We start from the raw sequence: 21687 nt of genomic DNA, 5'->3' as shown, positions 1-21687 counted from the left end.
TGAATTTTAGCTATGAAGAGGGATTGGACAGACTGGGGTCGTTTTCCATGGCTCAGAGGTGACTGAAGGGGGACATGATTGAGATGTATAAAATTATGAGGGCATGGATAGAGTAGACAGGAAGAAACTTTTCCCCTTGGTGGAGGTGTGCACTTTCAATGTCAAGGCATACAAGGCGATGGGCCAAGTGCTGGGAAATCAGATTAGAATACTTAGGTGGTTGGTTTTGACCGACGCAGGCGCGATGTGCTGAAGGGACATTTCGCTGCTGTAGACCTCGATGACTCAAAGACTCAAAATAGCTGAGAGCAAAGCACAGATCCCTGCAGCACTCCATCATTTACATGCTCAAACACGGCATTTGGCCACGTCACATTTTCCACTAGCCACAAATGTCACTCCATTTCCCTCTGTCCTGACTAAAATATTTTACTTTTTGTTTCTTAGTTGAACTATCGAACATAATTCAAATGCCAAAGAAAGAATACAAAAGAATGGAATGATTTTAAATAAAAACCTTGGTGATGTTTTTATATTATTGCCCGAATTGAATGAGACCAAGGCCGGGATTCTCCGGCCTCCCAGCTGGTGGCCGGATTCTCTGCTCCCGCCATTGTCAATGAGAATTTCCATTGAAATGACCCCACGCTGCCAGGAAACCAGAGAATCCCGCCGCCAGCGAACGGCTGGAGAATTCTGGCCCCAAGTGAATCTACTGATTCACAAAAAAACATCATTCTAACTCACTAACTATAACTTACATATCGTTTTCTCTTTTTACAACATACAGTACACAAGTTATAAAAATAACAAATAAAACCAAAACCAAACAATACCTTTCACTGGACCTCAGTACACGTGACAATAAACCAATCCAATCCAATCTAACCAAATGTAATTCACTGGCTCCCATGCTCCGGTGGGGAAGCCCACCTTCCGGAAGGTGAAGCTCAGAGAGATCACCAAAGCTTCTTGGCTCCGATCACAAGCCGACATGGACATTCCCTTCCCAGTTTTCGTTCTCTCTTTCCCTCCTCAGTTTGTGTTGCTCCTTCACTCTCAAGTTTGCGCTTTTTCTTAAAAGTCTCATTCTTGAAATGTGTCACTGGCAAGGTCAGCATTTGTTGCCTGTCACTGACTGCCATTGAACCGGATTGCTTGCCAGGCCATTTCAGAGGGTAGTTAAGAGTCGACCACATTGCTGCAGGTACGGAGTCACATGTAAGCCAGGCCAAAAAGAATGACTGATTTCCTCCTCATAGGCAATAGGAAGAGAAGTTTTTGCGACAATCTGACAGTTTCATGATTATTATTAATGAGGCCAGTATTTTATTCCAAATGTATTCATTGATTGAATTTAGATCCCTCCAGTTATCATGGTGGGATGTGAGCTCATGTCTCTGGATTACTTGTCCAGTATAATTATCATTACTTTCATCGTGTGTGTTTGCGTGTCTCTCTCTCTTTCTCTCCCAAGTTTAACCTTCTGTCTTTCTCTCTTCCCAGTTTGTCTCCATCCCTCTCTCTGCACACTAGTTCTCTGAGGACTCGGGGAATTTCTAGGTGACCTTTGTTTGTCGCAATGCCATCATTTTCACACTGGGACCCACTTTGAAGTTCTGTTTGGGTGAGAATTCGCTGGAAAGCTTCGCAACCTAATCGTGCCTCGATAGCCATGCCTTGAACTGTGGAGGTCATGGAGAGGCGCAGGTAGTCAACCTTTGATGTGGCTGTCTCATGTTAAATAGAGAACCACTGCTAAACAAATGACCCTGTCTTTGGTCGTAACAGCTTCACGATTCCCACGAGGTGTCATTTTCCAGGGTTCACCGCCAGTTAGAAAAAGGGTCACGGGTTGAGATAGAGTCGTCCTTTTGACACTCGCATTTTATAGGACTCTTTCCATTTGGATGCGATGCTGTGTGAACTATCAATGGCTCTGATTTCCACGTTCCTTGAGAAGCGTTTCTCTGTTACTTACCTCAAGGTATCCCTGACAACTTGTTTACAGGCTTGGCAACACCAGCACACTTATCTGCTGTGAATACTGATGAATTCTTACTTCAAAAGCTTGACACACAGCTGCTGTTCTGTCTCCAGACCTCTCTCCCCTCCTACAAGCCACACTTCTTCTTCGGTGCTTTCACTGTCTTGAATATACTCAGTGAACCTGACACCCTAACGAATACTGCAATCTGTCTTTCCATTTCTCATTTCACTGTTTGTCCTGTTCTTTTTACAAAGACTCCCCTTACTTTTGTACATCTTCAAATCTCCTTTGCTGAATCCTTACTTGATACAACAATAACTTGCATTTAGGTAGTGCCTTTATGCAGTAAAATACTCCACGATGCTTCGCAGGACCTTTAATTGCACCTTTAATAGGGCCCAGACAGCTGAAGGTATGGCCACCAATGTGGCAGCAAAGGAAATCTCAAGAGGCCAGAATTGGAGGGACGGAGAGTTCTCTGTTACAAAGATATGGAAGGGCAGGAGGGATTTGAGAAAGGGGATGGCAATTTAAAATTTGAGAACCCAATGTAGGTTAGTGAACAAAGGGGTGATTGGTGAATGGGACTTGGTGTGCTGGGGGTATGGGGGTAGTGTTGTGTTAAATAGAAACAGTTCAACAAGTGACCCGTTTGGTGCAAGTATCTGCATTACAATTTATCCTCAAATGCATTTCCCTTTTTCAGGGCTTCTTTTATCATCATTGGCTGTCCCTCGATTCGAGCGTGAGTTTCATTCATATGTCCTCAAGTGACTGAACAGAATGATTCTCGACCACAGATCTTTGGGCACTTGGGGCAGCATGGTAGCACAGTGGTTAGCACTGTAGCTTCACAGCTCCAGGGTCCCAGGTTCGATTTCCAGCTTGGGTCACTGTCTGTGCGGAGTCTGCACGTTCTCCCCATGTCTGCGTGGGTTTCCTCCGGGTGCTCCGGTTTCCTCCCACAGTCCAAAGATGTGCAGGTTAGGTGGATTGGCCATGCTAAATCGCCCTCAGCGTCCAAAAAGGATAGGTTGGGTTACGGGGATAGGGTGGAGGTGTGGGCTTGGTTGGGGTGCTCTTTCCGAGGGCTGGTGCAGACATGATGGGCCGAATGGCCTCCTTCTGCACTGCAAATTTTATGATTCTATGACTTTCCCAATTAAACATTTTTTCTAATTTACAACAGCGACTGTACTTCAAAAGTAGCTTCATTGACTGTAAAATTCTTTGATGTGAACGGTGCTTTGTGAATACACTTCGTTCTTCGTTTTCCATTCTTAGATTGTACCTCTTATGACTAAAATTGGATCAATTGCTATAAAATTTAAATCAGGGTGTATAGTGTCCCATTAATTGTTGTTGCCATCCCTTCAAATGCAATGAAAAGGCAATCAATGGTACTTAAAGGTTCCTTAGTTACAAGCTGTCGCAGTTCGATGGCAGAGATGGCAGGGTCCAGTTCCTCCTTATATACTCTGAAACGTCCTGGCAAGTACCATTAGTTTACCTCACCTTTTAAAAATCACTATTTTTCCCACGCTGTAGGTTCAGCAATTAGGAAAGCTAACAGAATGTTATCCTTTATTGTGAGGGATGTCATGTGAGAGTACCTTTAAGAAATGGGTGTTTAAGAAATGTACCTTTAAGAAATGGGTGTTTATCAGTGATGTCAGAGTGTGGGTCGAGCTGGGCTGTCCGTCAGCTTTTTACTTTCATTTTAGGCTGTTTGCTGCAGGGTGTGTTTTAGTTTCGTTTTCAGTGTTGGAGCTGAAGCCAGACAGAGCAGGTGTACTGTTGATCTCTCTGCCATGAAAAGACTATCTCTTGATCATTTGGTGAATTCAGAATTATAAATGTTCTCAGTCGTGAATGTAAACCTGATGTGCTTTTGTTGAAAGATGTTTCTTTTGTCTTCTGGATGTTGTTTGGGAAGTTATTCAGGATTACTTAGTGTTGTATTCCTTGGGGGTTGTATTTGAATTGATGGTTGCTAAGATGTTCACTGTATGTTTTAAAAAGGTTAACTTGAGTTCATAGAATAAACATTGTTTTGCTTTAAAAAATACTTTTCCATTTCTGCTGCACCACACCTGTAGAGTGGGCCGTGTGCTCCCCATACCACAATCTATTAAAAGTTGTGGGTCAGGTGAACTCCATGATACACTTTGGGGTTCTCTAAACCCTGGCCCATAACAGGGAAATTGAATACAAAATTAGGGAGGTTATGCTTCAGTGGTACAGGGCACCATTGGGAGAATCTAGAACTAGGGGTCACTGTTTAAAAATAAGGGGTCGTCCATTTAAAACAGAGACGAGGCAAATTTTTTTCACTCAAGAGGGTGGTGAATCTTTGGAACTCACTTCCTGGAAAGGCTGTGGATGCAGAATCTTTGAATATTTTTAAGGCAGAAGTGGATAGATTCTTGGTAAGCAAGGGGGGTAGACAGGATGCAGATCAGAGGTTACTGGTCAGAGGTCAGCTATGATCTCATGAAATGATGGGAGCAGGCTTGAGGGGCTGAATGGCCTTCTCATGCTGCTTGTTTGTATGTTTGCAATTGATATCGTGATCCCTTCTCTTGTGGAAGCTCCTTTAATTTGCTCCAACAATTCTGCATCAATCTGATGACTCTGCCCGAGAGGCCGATAGCAGTTCCTTGTTATTACTTGCCTGGCTGTTGCTGTCACAGGCTTCCACTCACATTGCCTCTGACAACTTCTCTGAGAATATATCTGCGTTGTCAATGGCTCTCAGATCCTCTCCCCTTCTCCATTTGTCTCTGTCTCATTCATTCTGAAACTTGCTGCATGACATCTAGATCTAATTTAAAGTTAATTTAACAATATCAGGCTTTATTATCTTTATTTAGTATTAAAATAGATTTCACTTGTCTTTGTCAATCTATCTGCAACATTGGAGCATGTGCAAAGTCAGCAATAACATCGCTGCTGCCTTACCTGTCTGGATCTCTCGATCTGGTTTGCTATATATTGAAATAGATTCCAATGCTTCATTCCATGTTTCCCGTGCAGTGTTTCGCCAAACAGAAGTCAATTCAATTTAATTTATTCTTTCACAGGATATGGGCATTGAAACAATGTAGTGCATTGACTTTCACCTCAAATCGCTGGCGGGGCGGCCTCTGATTTGCCCGCCCAGCCGCGACCGGAGGCTTTCAGTAATCCGGATGCCATATTTAAAGGACACCCCTTCACAGAGCCAGCAGCATTCTCGAAGGAATGAAAAGGTGCTGGAAAGCCATGACCTCAAAAGGGAGGAAACATGCTGTCCCCGAATTCGTGAAGCCCTTTTCGGGCACCTGCTGGATGCAGCGAAGACCCCCTGAAGTCCTCTACCCCTGATCTGGGCAAAGAGCCTTATCCAAGGTGACCAATCCAATGGGAGGTGGTGGCAGCAGTGGTGAGTGGCCTTATAAAAGAGGACAGCCACCCAGTGCAGGAAGAAGATGAATGATCTTCTCCGTTCCACCAGGGTAAGTCACAGTTTCCATCTCTCTCAACTCACACACTCACAAGCACATCGCATATCCAGAGGGATCTCACTCACGGCCAGCTCAAGGGACATCACCACTCATTCTCTCAGACACGCCATTATCTCCTCTGCGGGTCATGACCTCATCCCACCCATGGCACCATTCACAACCCAAACATGCCAGGCATCCTTCTCATCTGGCTGGTTGGCATCCTGCTTCCATTCTCTCCACCTGTTGTCGTACAGGACAAGCTGGCTCATAACAAAAGGGAGAGATCCCAGACCGGCGGTGGAATACCCGAACTGAAAGTCCTGACCGACTTTGAGAATAGAGCCATCCAACTGGCCGGTGAGGATGTGGACTGTTCTTGTGCTGACGGTGAGGTCAGCGGTGAAGATCCTGCACCACAACATCCACCAGACAGCCATACGGCGAGTGATGTCTCCTATTCCAGAATCCCATGCCATGCACTAAGGATCTCTCCTTTCTTTCACAGGTATATTTGGGAAACATCAAAGGCTGCCCACGAGCCAAACCCTCGACTCAAAGCCCCAAAACACCTCAGAAGATGAATCTGTTGACAAACTACTTCAAGGTCTGTCACAGTGCTCACTCACACCCAACACTTGCGCAGAGACACACATCTCGGTGGAAATCATTCTGGAGTTCCCTTGGGGTGCACAATCTGGTGAGCAAGGCGCACTGTCTGATCCACAGTAGGTGGAGGCAGGGACATCGCAGCACTTGGAGGACAGCTGAAGCCAGGTATCTGCTGAGTCCGAGTCATGAACCTCTGGACTTGGCTCCCCCTGCTGGGAACATCAGGAAGGCATGTCAGCTGCACTCCTCAGATGGTAAGGCACGATGGAGGGTTCCGAATGCCTTCAGTCTGAGGTGACCGCCAATGGTCAACACTGGTGAGACGGCAGCTGCTGTGCAGACTTTGGTTCAGGACATCAGTCTTGCACAGCTGCATGAGCTGCACTCCATCGCTGAGGCACTTGTTACATCCCAGCAGCGTCAACACAAAGGGACTGTGGGTCTTCTCGATCTCACTAAAGCTGCCTGTTCTCCTCAAGGAGTCAGCCAGGAGTCCCCTTGCACCCATGGGAAGGAGGGCCAACAGCTCTGCATCCCGGAGCCATCCGCCCAGGTGACTCTAGGAGTGTCTGGTTACTCCCAATCCCCTCTCCCTCTGATCCCATCAGCTCCAGATCCACAGGCTGAGAAGTGTGCCACTGCCACACAGCAGGTCACCAAAAGCAGGTCAAGGCCCTCCAGGTCTTGACCCTCCAGAGGACATCTGAAAAGGTCATCCCAGGCAATGGGAGGAGCAGTCAGCAGGCTACATCCAACTCCGCTATGGATGTCAGGGATGCATCAAGACAGGGTTAGGAAAGTTAGGAAGATGTAGCTGCACAAAGTTGGCACAGGTGTTAATCATTTGTATATAATGTTCACCAATGTGAATATACTGAATCATGTCTCCTTGTCTGTGGCTCCATGTTGTGAAGAGATGTGCTCATGCCATTCAGAAGTGAAACCTTGATCCCTGCACAAAATGAAGTGTGCAATGTACAACTCTCTGACCACTGCGATTGTCAAAGTCACTGCCCACATCAGCGATGCCTACACTGTATTCTTGACAGATGTAGGTGTAATACTGAAGGGGACGGGTGATTATGCAGCACAGGTAAAGTACCTTTGAATTCCATGTTCCTGCTGTATTCCTGCAAGGCCTGCATGAGATGAGACTCTGCGCAGAGCGTGAGTGCACTGACCACTGCCGGACCGGTGCTAGGCTAACCCAGTTGCTATCCTGTGCTCTCAGGAAAGTTCTCACTGCATCTCGTCATCCTCCTCGCAAAATTATATGGCTAATTCGGTCCTCAGGAGCACGCCTACTTGATCTAGTCAGAGGAATGGCCTTTCTCCCTTTCTCGTTCCTCCTCATCAGAGGAGATGTACGGTTCCTCCATCTGCTCATCATCCAGAAACACTCCCCTTTGCATTGTCAGGTTGTGTGATGTGCAACAAGCCACAATGATGGGTGACACCCTCTGGGTGTTCCGCTGAATCGGACCTCATTTTCAGTATCCTGATGGTGTGCTCCACCAAAGTGCGGTTTGCGGTATTAACCTCGTTATTCCGTCTTTTAGCTGGAGTCATCAGCCACATCCTTTGTGGGTATTTATTGTCCCCGAGGAGCCAGCCCTTCAACCTTTGTGGACGCTGGAGGATGTTAGAGACCTGAGCTATCAGTCATGGATGCTCCTGTGTATCGTGCATAAACCTGCATGATCTATTGCTATGCTCACAGGCCAGCTGAACACTGAGCGAAAGGAAGGTTTGGAGTTCACATACTTGACTCCTTGTTGCCACAGAGACCTAAGAGCCAAATGAGTGCTTTCGATGGCATCCTACACATGTGGAAAACCCCACAGATTTCTGCAAATTCCAGCGCTCTTGCTTCCTGGCTCAACTGACCTCAGTTGAAATTGATAAAGTTATGAGCCTTGCTGAAGATGGCGTTGATGACCTCCTGGATATACTTGTGGGCGGAGGTTTGAGAGTTCCCACACAGGGCATCAGTGGAGGCCAGCAAGGAGCCACTGCTGTAGAAATTGAGCGTGTGGTCCCTTTCAATGCCACTCGCAGTGGGTGCCCTCAGAGTTCCCGAGACACTAAATCCTGCAGAAGGTGGCATATTTGAATAACCAGTTCCCTTGACCATCGCAGTCTTCAGCAACACTGATTCCTGCTCTTCTGCAGGTAGGACAAGCGGCTTCCATACACCCTGAGTCTAGCGAGGCACCTATGAATGACAACTCTCTGTGGATCTCCCTTACTTGCGGAGAAGGCACTGCTGCCCCTTGATCTTAAGGGTTGTGCTCTTCCCTTGCTGAGCCAGGCACCATTGGTGCATTCTTCTCCTTCTACCCTGCCTATAAGCAAAGAGGCAGAAAGCGACATCACCACGTTCCATATTCCTGATGGTCTCCTTGTTAAGTAATGGGTAAGAGACATTGCAATTAGTTGTCTCATTTATGTTAAGTATCCATTAATTGACACTGATATGTAAAGGGGCTTCAGGTGGCCTCTGTCAGGTGGTGTGTTAAGAGTTTTGTGCAGAGGCTGTGGAAGTGAAATAAATGGTGTTTGGTGAAAAGGAACAAGAACTCATTTCACAGCAACTACAACGTCTAACATCCTTACTGCGCTATCAAAGAGAGAGACATGAGGGTCAGCATACTTCTCCGAAGGATCACTCTTGGCTACGTGGCTGGCTCCAGTTGCCTCTCAAGGCCCCTTCACGTGAGCTGCCAGCCAATCCAAGGCCAAGGATTATCACTGGGTCCCCGGCCAAAGGTGAGTGATGATGTGAGGGGAGTCACAGGGTGAGGAGTCATGGTGAGGTCGTGGGAGGGATTCAGCAGCATGGGCAGGGGGCAGCTCTGAGTGCACCCCTCCCCCCCAAACATTGGGCCCCTTGATCAGGAACTGTGTGTGTTTGAATGGGGAACCTCCTCTTGAAAACTGGCAAGCAACTCCGCATTGGTTTGACTGTTGAGTTCCTCACATGGCGAGCCCCCGACTAGCTGCTGGGTTCATACCAGCAATGGTGGGTTGAGGCCCGTCATTGGGCATGAATTATGAGATGGGTAGCTCGTCCATGGAACTCCCCATCATGGATGTAATCGGGGTGGAGGTGGGAAGCTGGCAGGGTCCTCACCTGCCACCCTCCTACCTGATTGGATGTCACCCTGTCACTAACCTCCTATTGGGGGAAGTGTATTAAATTCCACCCTAATTCTAATGAAGCACACAAAACTAAAGTGAGATTTAATAAAACATTTTCAAATTAGGAAAATCTGTGACAGGAGGTCTTAGAAAAAAAAACATTTTTTTCTGCATGGCTAATCGATTGGGAGGGGGGGGGGTCATGAATGGAAATTGTCCTTTAAGAGGGTGAGAATAAAGAATAGGAGAATGTCCCTCATGTGGACAGTTGTTGGAGCCACAGTGAGCAGTGTAGCAGATAAACTGAAGCACAGGGATACCCAGACCCTCTGTGACTTTTGCTGTAGAACTGCAACAAAGAAGCTGCATTGATACAATAGATAATCAGCCTTCTTCGATTCGGCAAGCTTCTAATATTTATCCCTCAACCAACATCCATAAAATTAACTATCTGGTCATTACCACATTGCTGTTTCTGAGTCCATGCTGTTCATAAGTTAGTCACTGCGTTTCCCTACATTACAACAGTGAGTACCCCTCAAGAAAAGCACTTCCTTAGCCTTAAAGCATTTTGGACTGTCCTGAGGTTGTGAAAATCACTGCACGTTATTGTTCTGAATTATAACATATTGTAGTTAATTGTGCTAACGCAAAGGGCAGCTGGCATTCTGGAGCTTGCTCAAGTTTCATATCTTGACATGGGGACGATCATAGAAGTCCAGCAGCACTTTGTCAACCTTATAACAGAATACAATTGTGCAATAAATTATTTACAAGGTTATGAACGTGGATGACATTAATGTGTTCAAAAGACAATGAGATGCCCTTCTGTAGGCCTTATCCCCGATAGCTGGAGTTTGGTTGGATGGGTGTGAGTGATCCTTTGATACCTTGCCCACCTTATGGCCATTATTTACAAGTGACGTTTCACAGAGAGATTCTTGTGGGCTCTTCTACTATGTGGGGCATCGTAACCATGCCAAGTTCCCACGCATGCACACTTCCAACAATCTGAAACAGGAATTTAAGTCGATTGCCTCTTCTTAATCTGATTTAAATGTTCCGGCTTCTCATCAGGTAGGGACTCCACTGAGATGATGATTTTTGACTAGAATCACAGAACTTGATAAGACGAGAGGCAGCTCTTTGTGCTTCTGACAGATCGAGTCATAGAGGTTTGCAGCATGAAAACAGGCCCGTCAGCCCAACTTGTCCATGCCGCCTAGTTTTACCACGAAGCTCATCCCAATTGCCTGCATTTGGCCCCTATCCCTCTATACCCATCTTTCCCACATAACTGTCTAAATGTCTATTAAAAGACAAAACTGTATCTGCCTCTACTACTGCCTCTGGAAGCTCGTTCCAAATACTCACTGTCATAATATACACCAGTATATTATGGTGCAGACACACACACACACACTGATGGACATGCAGTGGGACCAATCAGCATACACAAAACCGCAGCCAATCACCAGTGAGAGCACACGCACTATAAAGACAGGGGACAGGAGAGTTCCCACTCATTCTAGTATCAGCCAACTCGGAGCACAAAGCTCACTGCCTGCAACACAGACATTCACCATGTGCTGAGTGCATCACCTGGTTAGGACTAGGCAAGGGTCAACAGTTAAAGCTGGGATTGCATTTACCCACAGTTCAAGTATGTTAATATAGTTAACCTTATAATAAAATAAGAGTTGCACCACTTCTAGTGACCTGTTTGTGATCCAGAACACCCAACACATCACTCACCACCCTCTTGTGTAAAACAATTGCTCTTCTGGACCCTTTTGTATCTCTCTCCCCTCACCTTAAACCTATGCCCTCTATTTTAGACTCCCTAACCTTTGGGAAAAGATATTGACTAGCTACCTTATCTATGCCCCTCATTATTTTACAGACCTCTGTCAGGTCACCCCTAAGCCTCCTGCGCTCCAGGGAAAAAAGTTCCAGTACATCCAGCCTCCCCTTATAATTCAAACCATCAAGTCCTGGTAGCATCCTAGTAAATCTTTTCTGCACTCTTTTTGGTTTAATACTATCCTTTCTATAATAGGATGACCAGAACTGTACACAGTATTGCATGTCTTGTACAACTTCAGCAAGATGTCCCAACTCCTGTATTCAATGTTCTGACCAATGAAACCAAACATGCCGAATCACCCTGTGCACCTGTGACTCCACTCTCAAGGAGCTATGAACCTGTACCCCTAGATCTCTGAAAGCTCTGTGTCATCAAGCCCCATTCCCCTGCTCCTTCCTCAGAGCTCTGAATGCCTTCTTTTCAGGTTCCTGTATTGAGGAATGTGGCGGAAGGATAGGCAGATGGGTTTGTTGATTTAATGGTGTTATCCTGGGCGAAATTCTCCGTTATCGGCGGAAAGTCCGTCGATCGGCGCAAAAAACGGCGCAAATCCGACTTGCATCACGTCGGAAAAATGGGTCGATAGTCTCCGGCCCGAAATGGGCTAGCAGTGACGTAACGGGATCCGCACTTGCGCAGTGGTTCACGCCGTGCAGCGTCATACGCGCTGCACGGCGTGACGGCTCATAAGGCCGCGCTGCTTCCCCCCACCCGACCGCAACACCCGACTGGATGGCTGGCCGTCGCTCAGCCCCGAGGTTCGAGTCACGCGATGTGGAGGCGCTCCTGGACGCGGTGGAGCAGAGGAGGGACACCCTGTATCCCGGGCACGGCCGCACAGTTGCCCCACGCCACAGCCGGCGTCTGTGGAGGGAAGTGGCAGAGGCCGTCACCGCTGTGGCCCTGACACCACGGACAGGCACCCAGTGCCACAAGAAGGTGAACGACCTCGTCAGAGCAGGCAGGGTGAGCCTCCCCATATCCCCCCTCCCCCATATCCCCCCTCCCCCATATCCCCCATATCCCCCCTCCCCCATATCCCCCCTCCCCATATCCCCCATATCCCCCTCCCCATATCCCCCCTCCCCCATATCCCCCCTCCCCCATATCCCCCCTCCCCATATCCCCCATATCCCCCCTCCCCCATATCCCCCAGTGAATCCAGCCCTAACCTTAACCTCTGCAATGCACGCACAACCGATGGCGTGCATTCATATACCTGCCTAACAGTGTTGCCTTTTACCCCTGCCACCCCCCCACCCCCCACAGGAGAAGCGCGCACACAACAATAGGGAGCATGTGAGGACTGGAGGAGGCCCCGCTGATGAGAGGCCACTGACCGTACACGAGGAAAGGGCCCTGGAACTGGCTGGCGGACCTGAGGACCGGGAGGTTGCTGATGCAGAGGTCGGGGGCGTACTAGCGAGTGAGCCACCGACAGTCCGTCCCCATATCCCCCCTCCCCTATATCCCCCTCCCCCGTATCACCTGATCACTGCCTGATGTCTAACCATGCATGCTTCATTGTGTATCGCAGGACCAAACGTCCAGGCACCCATCCCCGCAGATGCAGACCGCCCGCAGGATGCCCCTCGGAGACCACAGGAGACGGAGAGACCCGCACCCTCCAGCATGCGACGCCCGCAGGATGCCCCTCGGAGACCACAGGAGACGGAGAGACCCGGACCCTCCAGCATGCGACGCCCGCAGGATGCCCCTCGGAGACCACGGGAGACGGAGAGACCCGCACCCTCCAGCATGCGACGCCCGCAGGATGCCCCTCGGAGACCACAGGAGACGGAGAGACCCGGACCCTCCAGCATGCGACGCCCGCAGGATGCCCCTCGGAGACCACGGGAGACGGAGAGACCCGCACCCTCCAGCATGCGACGCCCGCAGGGTGCCCCTCGCACACCACGGGAGACGGAGAGACCTGGAGCAACAGGGAGACGACACCCCCGTCACGTGCGGGAGCGACCACCCAGCGATGAGGGGGGCAGCCACAGGCCCCCGTCACATCCGAGCCAGGACACCACTACCCAGGACACCACTACCCAGGACACCACTACCCAGGACACCACTACCCAGGACACCCCTACCCGGGACAGCACTACCCAGGACACCCCTACCCGGGACAGCACTACCCGGGACAGCACTACCCGGGACAGCACTACCCAGGAAGACGAAATACCGGACAGTGGCTCAGAGTGGATGGGGGGAGACGAACCCCCACCCCAAAGTGCCATGGACTCAGAGTGGGACGAAGAGCACGACACAACGCCACTGCTGTCACCAACACCCTCCACCATCGCAGAAACACTCACCACGGTTGGGCACTTTAGTGATGAGGCGTCTGGTACACTCACTGGTGCGCACAACACAGCCGTCCCGGTACAGCAGGTGGAGGTAGGAGCAGCAGAGGGACCGGGCGGTCGGAGGGCAGCCCAGGCCAAGCGAACATCTGCCGCCCAGATGGATCCCGGGTTCCTGCAGTTACCACACCCACACATAGATCCGATGCAACCACCGACCCGGAGATGATCGAAGAGGGTGACGGGCGGCTTGCGGCGGCTGCGGTCGCAGGTGGAGGAGTCCACCCGCGTCCAGGAGCTGGGAGTGGTGCCGGTCATGCGTGCCACCCAGGCTGACACCGCACGGGTGGCGTCCGCGGTGGAGGCAATGAGTGCGACGGTGTCAGACATGGGGAACGGTTTGCGAGGCCTGGGGCCTTCCGTACAGGCGGCGTCAGTGGCCCAGGAAATGGCTGCCCTCTCACAGGAGGCCATGAGCCAGTGCCAGCGCCAGATGGCAGAGGCGCTCAACGCCATAGCCCAGTCTCTGCAGGCCATGGCCCAGTCTCAGCAGGCCATGGCCCAGTCTCAGCAGGCCATGGCCCAGTCTCTGCAGGCCATCGCTGAGGGCATCGGCGCCAGTGGCCATGTGCGAGCCGGCGTCGCACTGTCACAGACAGGGTTTGCCAACACCCTGGGCCCCATGGCTGCAAACCTGCAGACCCCTGTCGATACCAGCACGGGCCTCCAGGACTGGCAGCGCCAGATGTCGGGGGGGCGTCGGATGGCCAGTCCGTTCGCATCCCCCACCCATGTAGAGGCCTGGGGGCCATCGGGCACCCCGAGGGAGGAGGAGGTGGTGTGGTTCGTCCCGGCTCCCTCTGTAGGGGAGGTCCCGGTACACCGCGACACCTCGGACTCCCCCCCTTCCGTCCCAGGTGCATCGGGCAGGACAGGCTGGCAGCTCGCCATCCCAGTCGCCCGGGCCGCAGCCTGGGCCATCTAGGCCAGGACGCCCCAGAAAACGGCCGCCAAAGGGATCCAGTGTCAGAGGGCAGGAATCACAGGAGTCCACCTCCAGTTCTGCTGTACCGTCTGGGGAACCACGTAGACGTAGTCAAAGGGCCCGGAAGGCCAAACAATTAGACACTGAGTAAGTTGGCACGGGTGCAGGGCACAGATGAGTTTTAGGGGCTAGAGCACGTGCATGAACTCCTTTGGTTATTAAAGTCAATGTTACACCTACCGAAGCTGCCTTTGTGCTCTGTCCAAAGTGTGCGGGGGTGTCATGTACGTTGAGCGCAAGTGTGTGTGTGAGGGGTGGTCTTACCTCAGCCCCAGCTGAGTCTGCCCCCTTCCCCCTGGGCCGCCATCAACATCCCCCGGGCAGAGGACGGGACCGTGCGCTGCAGTGTCACAGCCGCATGCAGGGATGGTCCGGGTGGATGGTGGTACTGTGGCCATGGGTCAGACATAGTCCAACGATGTAGAGCCAGGAGCTCATCGCAGGGCGGGTTGTCATTATCCTCCATGGCCTGCGATAGACACGCGTCCACCCGCAACTGTGTGAGCCCGGCCCGTTGTGCCGCAGGTGGATCGGCAATGGGGGGGGGGGGGGGGGTGGTGTGCATGCGGGTGGGGTGGGTGGGGTGGGTGGGGTTGGGGAGGGGGGTGAGGGTGCTGGGTGGGTGGATGGGTGGGGGGTGTGGGTGGTCGGCTGTTGCCATGGTGTGCGGTCTGTGGCCATACTACCCGATTCCCACGCCCATCTAGTCAGTGAAGCGGGCGTCTATCAGTCTGTCCCGTGCCCGCTGGGCCAGCCGGTAACGGTGGACAGCCACCCACCTGTGTCTACCCCGTCTGCCCTGACCATTGCCCCCATCCCCCTCATCTGGGGAGGACTGCGCCTCTTCATGCTGCTCCTCCACTCCGCCCTCCTCTGCCTGCGGCACATCGCCCCTCTGCTGGGCTATGTTGTGCAGGACGCAGCACACCACAATGATGCGGCCGACCCTATCTGACCGATACTGGAGGGCGCCACCAGAGAGGTCCAGGCACCTGAAACGCATCTTCAGCTCGCCAAAGCACCTCTCGATCACTCCCCTTGTCGCTACATGGGCACCATTGTAGCGGTTCTCCGCCTCATTGCGTGGCCTCCGTATAGGCGTCATCAGCCACGATCGCAATGGGTAGCCTCTGTCGCCCAGCAACCAGCCCCTCAGCCGGGGATGGCGTCCCTCGTACATGCCGGGGATGGATGACCGCGACAACACGAATGAGTCGTGTACACTGCCTGGGTGACGGGCGCAGACGTGCAGGATCATCATGCGGTGGTCGCAGACCACCTGTACGTTCATCGAATAGGTCCCCTTCCTATTAGTGAACACGGCCCTGTTATCTGCAGGTGGCCGCACGGCGACGTGCATCCCATCGTTCGCGCCCTGGACCATGGGGAACCCGGCAACGGCAGAGAAGCCCACGGCCCGGGCATCTTGGCTGGCCCGGTCCACGGGGAAGCGGATGTAGTGGTGCGCCATGGCATATAGGGCATCTGTCACTGCCCGGATGCACCGATGCACCGATGTCTGCGATATGCCGGACAGGTCCCCACTCGGTGCCTGGAATGACCCCGTTGCATAAAAGTTCAGGGCCACCGTAACCTTGACGGACACGGGGAGAGGGTGTCCCCCGCCAGTGCCACGCGGTGACAGGTGTGCCAGCAGGTGGCAGATGTGTGCCACGGTTTCCCGGCTCATCCGGAGTCTCCTCCTGCATTCCCGGTCCGTGAGGTCCTGGTATGACTGCCGGGGCCGGTACACACGGGGCGCCCTCGGGTGCCTCCGTTGCCGTGGGGCCGCGACGTCCTCCTCCCCCTCCTCGTCCTGTCGGCCAGGTGTCCCTCCAGCCTGGGCGGCTGCTGCCTGCCCCTCTGCGGCAGCCTGCGCCGCCTCTCTGGCACGCTCCTCCTCCTCCTCCTCCTCCTCATCCAGGGCAACATAGACAAGAGCGGCTGCCACCACGGCGGCCAACATCGCTGGATGATCTGAAAACATGACGGCCTGGTGGGGGGGAGGGGAACGACGACATGTCATCATTGCCCATATCCCCATATTCACGTCGACGTGAACGGTCATCACGTTGACGGGACTTCGGCCCATCCGGAAGGGAGAATATCGGCAGGCCGAAAATCGGCTGCCTTGCGCAGACCCGTGACATTCTCCGCGGCAGCGGCGCCATTAACGCCCCGCCGACTTTTCTCCCTTCGGAGACTTCGGCGGGGGCGGGATTCACGGCGGCCAACGGCCATTCTCCGACCCTCTGGGGGGTCGGAGAATGACGCCCCCTGTTCCTCAAATTCTTATGACTATTCGCAACCTTCTCAGTCAGAACTGAGCAATCCAATCAGGTGACAGGATCGGCACACACCCACAAGCATCCAAACTTGTAAGAAAAATCCTGAGCCAACAAAAGCTTTTGGGAGAAACCACTTTCCTATTACACTGATAGCAAGGAAGACTTTTGTAAGAAAACTGCACACACATAGGCTTCAATGTGCACATGCATCAGCTTCCACTGTGTTGTAGCATTTCATGACAGCTGTGCGCTCTTTCTCAGTTGCCATGGAGATGCTATTACTGCTCATGCCGAGCTCAAGCATCAACTCCTGGTCTTTTGGGATTTACAGTTTGCAGCTGACAGAGCCCTGCTCACTCGTTTTTTAAAACTAGGAGAAGGTCAGGTTAATGCCTTAGTTTGAGTTTCACATTATCCGTAAATGCCATGGAATCATTTTGACAAGAATGAGATAAATTTAAGAGCAAGCTTGCTCAGTGGCACCGTTTCAGTTTACGTTTGCTGCCTTTGTCCCTTGTCCTCCTCCTCGGAGGAAACTGGCCTCCCCCTCAACATCCTTTTAGCTGGAGTTTGGTTGCACATACGCTATTTACCTTCTAATACCTTCTGCACCTGTAGACGTTATTTAGAAGCAGCCCTTGACAGAGAGTCACCGGGGACTGTTGCACAATGTGGGGTATCATAACAAGGTTGGGTCTTCATAAATGCACACTCTCAGCAATCTAGAAGAGATCTTTTAGCTGATCTATCTACTCCCTGACCTAATTTCAATGCTCCTGCTGCTGGACCAGGGGAGGACCCCATCTCCTCAATGACTGCGCTCACTGAATCCTCGTAGGAGCACACCCCTACTTTCAATTACTGTTTATAAAGTCATCGATGAGCGGATCCACTTTCTTTTCATGAGAATCATAGGCCTGAATTTAACACGCGACTTGTGTCCACTTCAGTGGCAGCCAGCGTGAATCGCGACTGCGCAGGGTCAGTGGGGTTGGCGAGAGCGAGCGCATGGCAGGCACCAGGTCTAATGGCGGTCCGGTGTGAATTTTACAGGTGGCTTCTAGAGGCAGCTTGTGATGAATGGTTACTGCCTTATCATCATGTAAGGTGATGTCCCCTTTAAGACCAGGCTTGGAACCCTGGGGACTCCGCCTCTGGCTCCGCCCATCTGGGAGCCATACATAAAGGCCTGCCTCATGGTCTGTATAGCAGTCAGTTCTCGTCCAAATCTGTAGCATAGTTATTAGCCTAATAAAGCCTTCTTTACAGTTTAATCTCTAAGCATCATTATTGAGGGTACCTCAATTTATTAGGCTAAACTAGATTCAGGATGGACGCAGGCCTAAAACCAGAGAAGCTCAATCTGGAAGCACGAACGCTGGAGGCAAAGGACATTTTTAAATACTGGCTGCGGTGCTTCGAGGCCTACCTGGACTCCGCAGAGACTCCCATCCTGGGGCCACGCAAGCCGCGCCTACTCCACGCCCGGGTGAGTCACAGAATCTCCGCCACGCTCGAAAAGGCGACGAGTTATGAGGAAGCGATTGAGTTGCTCTGCAAGCGGTTTGTCAAACCCGTCAACGAGGTGCACGCCCGGCATCTGCTCTCTACCTGCCGGCAGCGCTCGGGGGAATCGCTCGACGAGTTTGTTGAGAAACTCACCGTGCTGGCCAGGGACTGTGACCATCAGGATGTGACAGGGGAAGTCCATATGAACTTGCACATCAGAGATTCTTTCGTGTCCGGCATCCGCTCGACCTACATCCGGCAGCGACTGCTCGAAAACGGGGCAAAAGACCTCCAGGAGACGCTAACGCTCGTCTCCTCGCTGGAGGTGGCCCGACATAACTTGGGTACGTACCCCGCGGACTCTGCCAGCCCCCCCCGGACTTCCTCAGACTCGCCCGTAGTACAGGCCTGCGCCACGCGGCGACCCGCTCACCATGGGGGCACACCTTGCTACTTCTGCGGGCAGGGCCAGCACCCACGCCCACACTGCCCAGCCCGCTCCGCGATCTGCAGCGACTGCGGGAAGAAAGGGCACTTTGCGAGGGTCTGCCTGGCCAGACCCAGGGGCCAGAAAAACAAAGAACAGCCGGCCCGAAAATCAGGCTCTCGCAATGCTGCTGCGCACCGACCCGACACGTCCTCTTCTGACGCGTCATCAGCCTCGTGCGAATCATGGGAGCGGCCATCTGGTCGGCGGCCATCTTCTCGACCCGACACGTGCGACCAACGGCAGCGGCCATTTTACGACTCCGACTACCCGCGAATGGGTGCGATCACCCTCGATCAAACTCGGCCAAAACACCTGCAGGACTCCATGATGCAGGTCCAGGTCAACGGGCACGACACTGCATGCCTCTTCGACTCCGGGAGCACGGAGAGCTTTATCCACCCTGAAACGGTAAGGCGCTGCTCCCTACGCACCCATCCCACATCCCAAACCATAGCCCTCGCATCTGGGTCCCACTCGGTACAAATCACGGGGTACTGTATTGCAGATCTCTCGATCCAGGGTGCCAAATACACCCGTTTCAAATTTTATATCCTCCCTCACCTCTGTGCCCCCCTGCTGCTCGGACTGGATTTCCAGTGCAGCCACCGAAGCCTGACACTGAAGTTCGGCGGACCCTTGCCCCCCCTTACGGTGTGCTGCCTTGCGACACTGAAAGTCGCACCCCCCTCGCTATTCGCTAACCTCACTCCTGACTGTAAGCCCGTCGCCACCAGGAGCCGGCGCTACAGTGCCCAAGATATGGCTTTTATCAAGTCAGAGGTCCAGCATTTACTGGGAGAGGGGGTCATCGAGGCTAGCAACAGCCCTTGGAGAGCGCAAGTGGTGGTAGTCCGGTCCGGGGAGAAGAAACGGATGGTCGTGGATTATAGCCAGACCATAAACCGATTCACGCAGCTTGATGCGTACCCCCTTCCTCGCATCGCGGAAATGGTAAATCGGATCGCCCAATACCGAGTCTTTTCCACGGTCGACCCAAATCTGCCTACCACCAGCTCCCCATCCGACCAAAAGACCGCCCCTATACTGCCTTCGAAGCAGCCGGCCGGCTCTTCCACTTCCTCAGGGTCCCCTTTGGTGTCACAAATGGTGTCTTTCAAAGGGCGATGGACCAAATGGTGGACCAGTACGGTTTGCGGGCTACATACCCGTACTTGGACAATGTCACCATCTGCGGCCATGATCAGCAGGACCATGACGCTAACCTCAAAAAGTTCCTCCAGACCGCCCGAGCCCTTAACCTGACCTATAACGAGGGCAAATGCGTTTTCCACACCACCCGGCTGGCCATCCTCGGCTATGTTGTGGAAGACGGGGTCCTAGGTCCCGACCCCGACCACATGCGCCCCCTTAAGGAACTCCCTCTCCCCCGCAGCCTCAAGGCCCTCAAACGGTGCTTGGGGCTTTTCTCCTATTACGCCCAGTGGGTCCCCAAGTATGCGGACAAAGCCCGCCCACTCCTAAAGACCACCACTTTTCCCCTCTCGGCTGAGGCCCAATTGGCCTTCAACCGCATCAAGGCCGACATCATCAAGGCCGCCATGCACGCGGTGGACGAAACCATCCCTTTCCAGGTAGAGAGCGATGCATCAGACATCGCCCTGGCTGCTACCCTCAATCAAGGAGGCAGACCAGTAGCGTTCTTCTCCCGAACCCTCACCGCCTCCGAGATTCGACACTCTGCAGTCGGAAAGGAGGCACAAGCCATTGTGGAGGCTGTGCGGTGCTGGAGACACTACCTCGCCGGTAGGAGGTTTACCCTCGTCACCGATCAACGGTCGGTCGCCTATATGTTCGATAACACGCAACGGGGCAAAATAAAAAACGATAAAATTTTGAGGTGGAGGATCGAACTCTCCACCTACTCGTACGATATCAAGTATCGTCCAGGGGAGCTCAACGAGCCCCCAGATGCCCTGTCCCGCGGCACATGCGCCAACGCGCAGGAGGACCGCCTGCAAGCCATCCACAATGACCTCTGCCACCCGGGGGTTACCCGGCTCGTCCATTTCATCAAGTCCCGCAACCTACCTTACTCAACCAAGGAGGTCAAGGCCATGGTCAGGGCCTGCCAGGTCTGTGCGGAGTGCAAACCGCACTTCTATCGGCCAGACAAGGTTCGGCTCGTGAAGGCCTCGGGCCCCTTTGAGCGACTGAGCGTGGACTTCAAGGGGCCCCTCCCGTCCACCAACCGTTATGCCTATTTCCTCACCGTGATCGATGAGTTCTCCCGTTTCCCATTCGCCATTCCCTGCACCGACATGACCTCAGCCACGGTGATTAAGGCACTGCACAGCATCTTCACCCTGTTCGGTTTCCCTGCTTATATCCACAGCGACCGGGGTACATCGTTCATGAGCGATGAACTGCGTCAGTATCTGCTCAGCAAAGGCATCGCCTCGAGCAGAACGACCAGCTATAACCCACGGGGAAACGGGCAGGTGGAGAGGGAGAACGCGACCGTGTGGAAGGCTGTCCTTCTGGCCCTGCGGTCGAGAAATCTCCCAACCACCCGCTGGCAGGAGGTCCTACCCGATGCCCTACACTCCATTAGGTCACTCCTCTGCACGGCCACAAATGAGACCCCTCATGAGCGATTGTTTCTCTTCCCCAGGAAGTCTACCTCCGGGGTCTCGCTTCCACCTTGGCTGACGGCTCCGGGACCTGTTTTTCTCCGGAGGCACGCGAGGAGCCATAAAACGGACCCCCTAGTTGAAAAGGTCCGACTGCTCCACGCCAACCCCAGTTACGCCTACGTGGAGTACTCCGACGGCAGGCAAGATACGGTTTCCCTCCGGGATCTGGCGCCCGCTGGATCCTTCACCACAGACGCCCCTTCCCGCGCCGCTCCCCTGCAGGACCCGTCGCCCCCTACAACACACCCCCTTCCGGCCCTACCACCCGTTGGTGAGCTCCTACCGTGCGCCCCG

At 52.7% G+C, this 21687-nt stretch overlaps 1 protein-coding gene across 7 annotated transcripts in view; it reads right to left on the bottom strand.

The window, feature by feature from the left end:
• The window catches only part of LOC140425471 (catenin delta-2-like), a 1686689-nt gene that overhangs the window by 109232 nt on the left and 1555770 nt on the right, over positions 1-21687 (bottom strand). The gene's annotated exons all lie outside the window — the stretch shown is intronic.

The sequence above is a fragment of the Scyliorhinus torazame genome, chromosome 6 (assembly GCF_047496885.1).
Source record: "Scyliorhinus torazame isolate Kashiwa2021f chromosome 6, sScyTor2.1, whole genome shotgun sequence".
NCBI classification, from domain to species: domain Eukaryota; kingdom Metazoa; phylum Chordata; class Chondrichthyes; order Carcharhiniformes; family Scyliorhinidae; genus Scyliorhinus; species Scyliorhinus torazame.
This window is presented reverse-complemented; position numbering and strand designations above follow the sequence as displayed.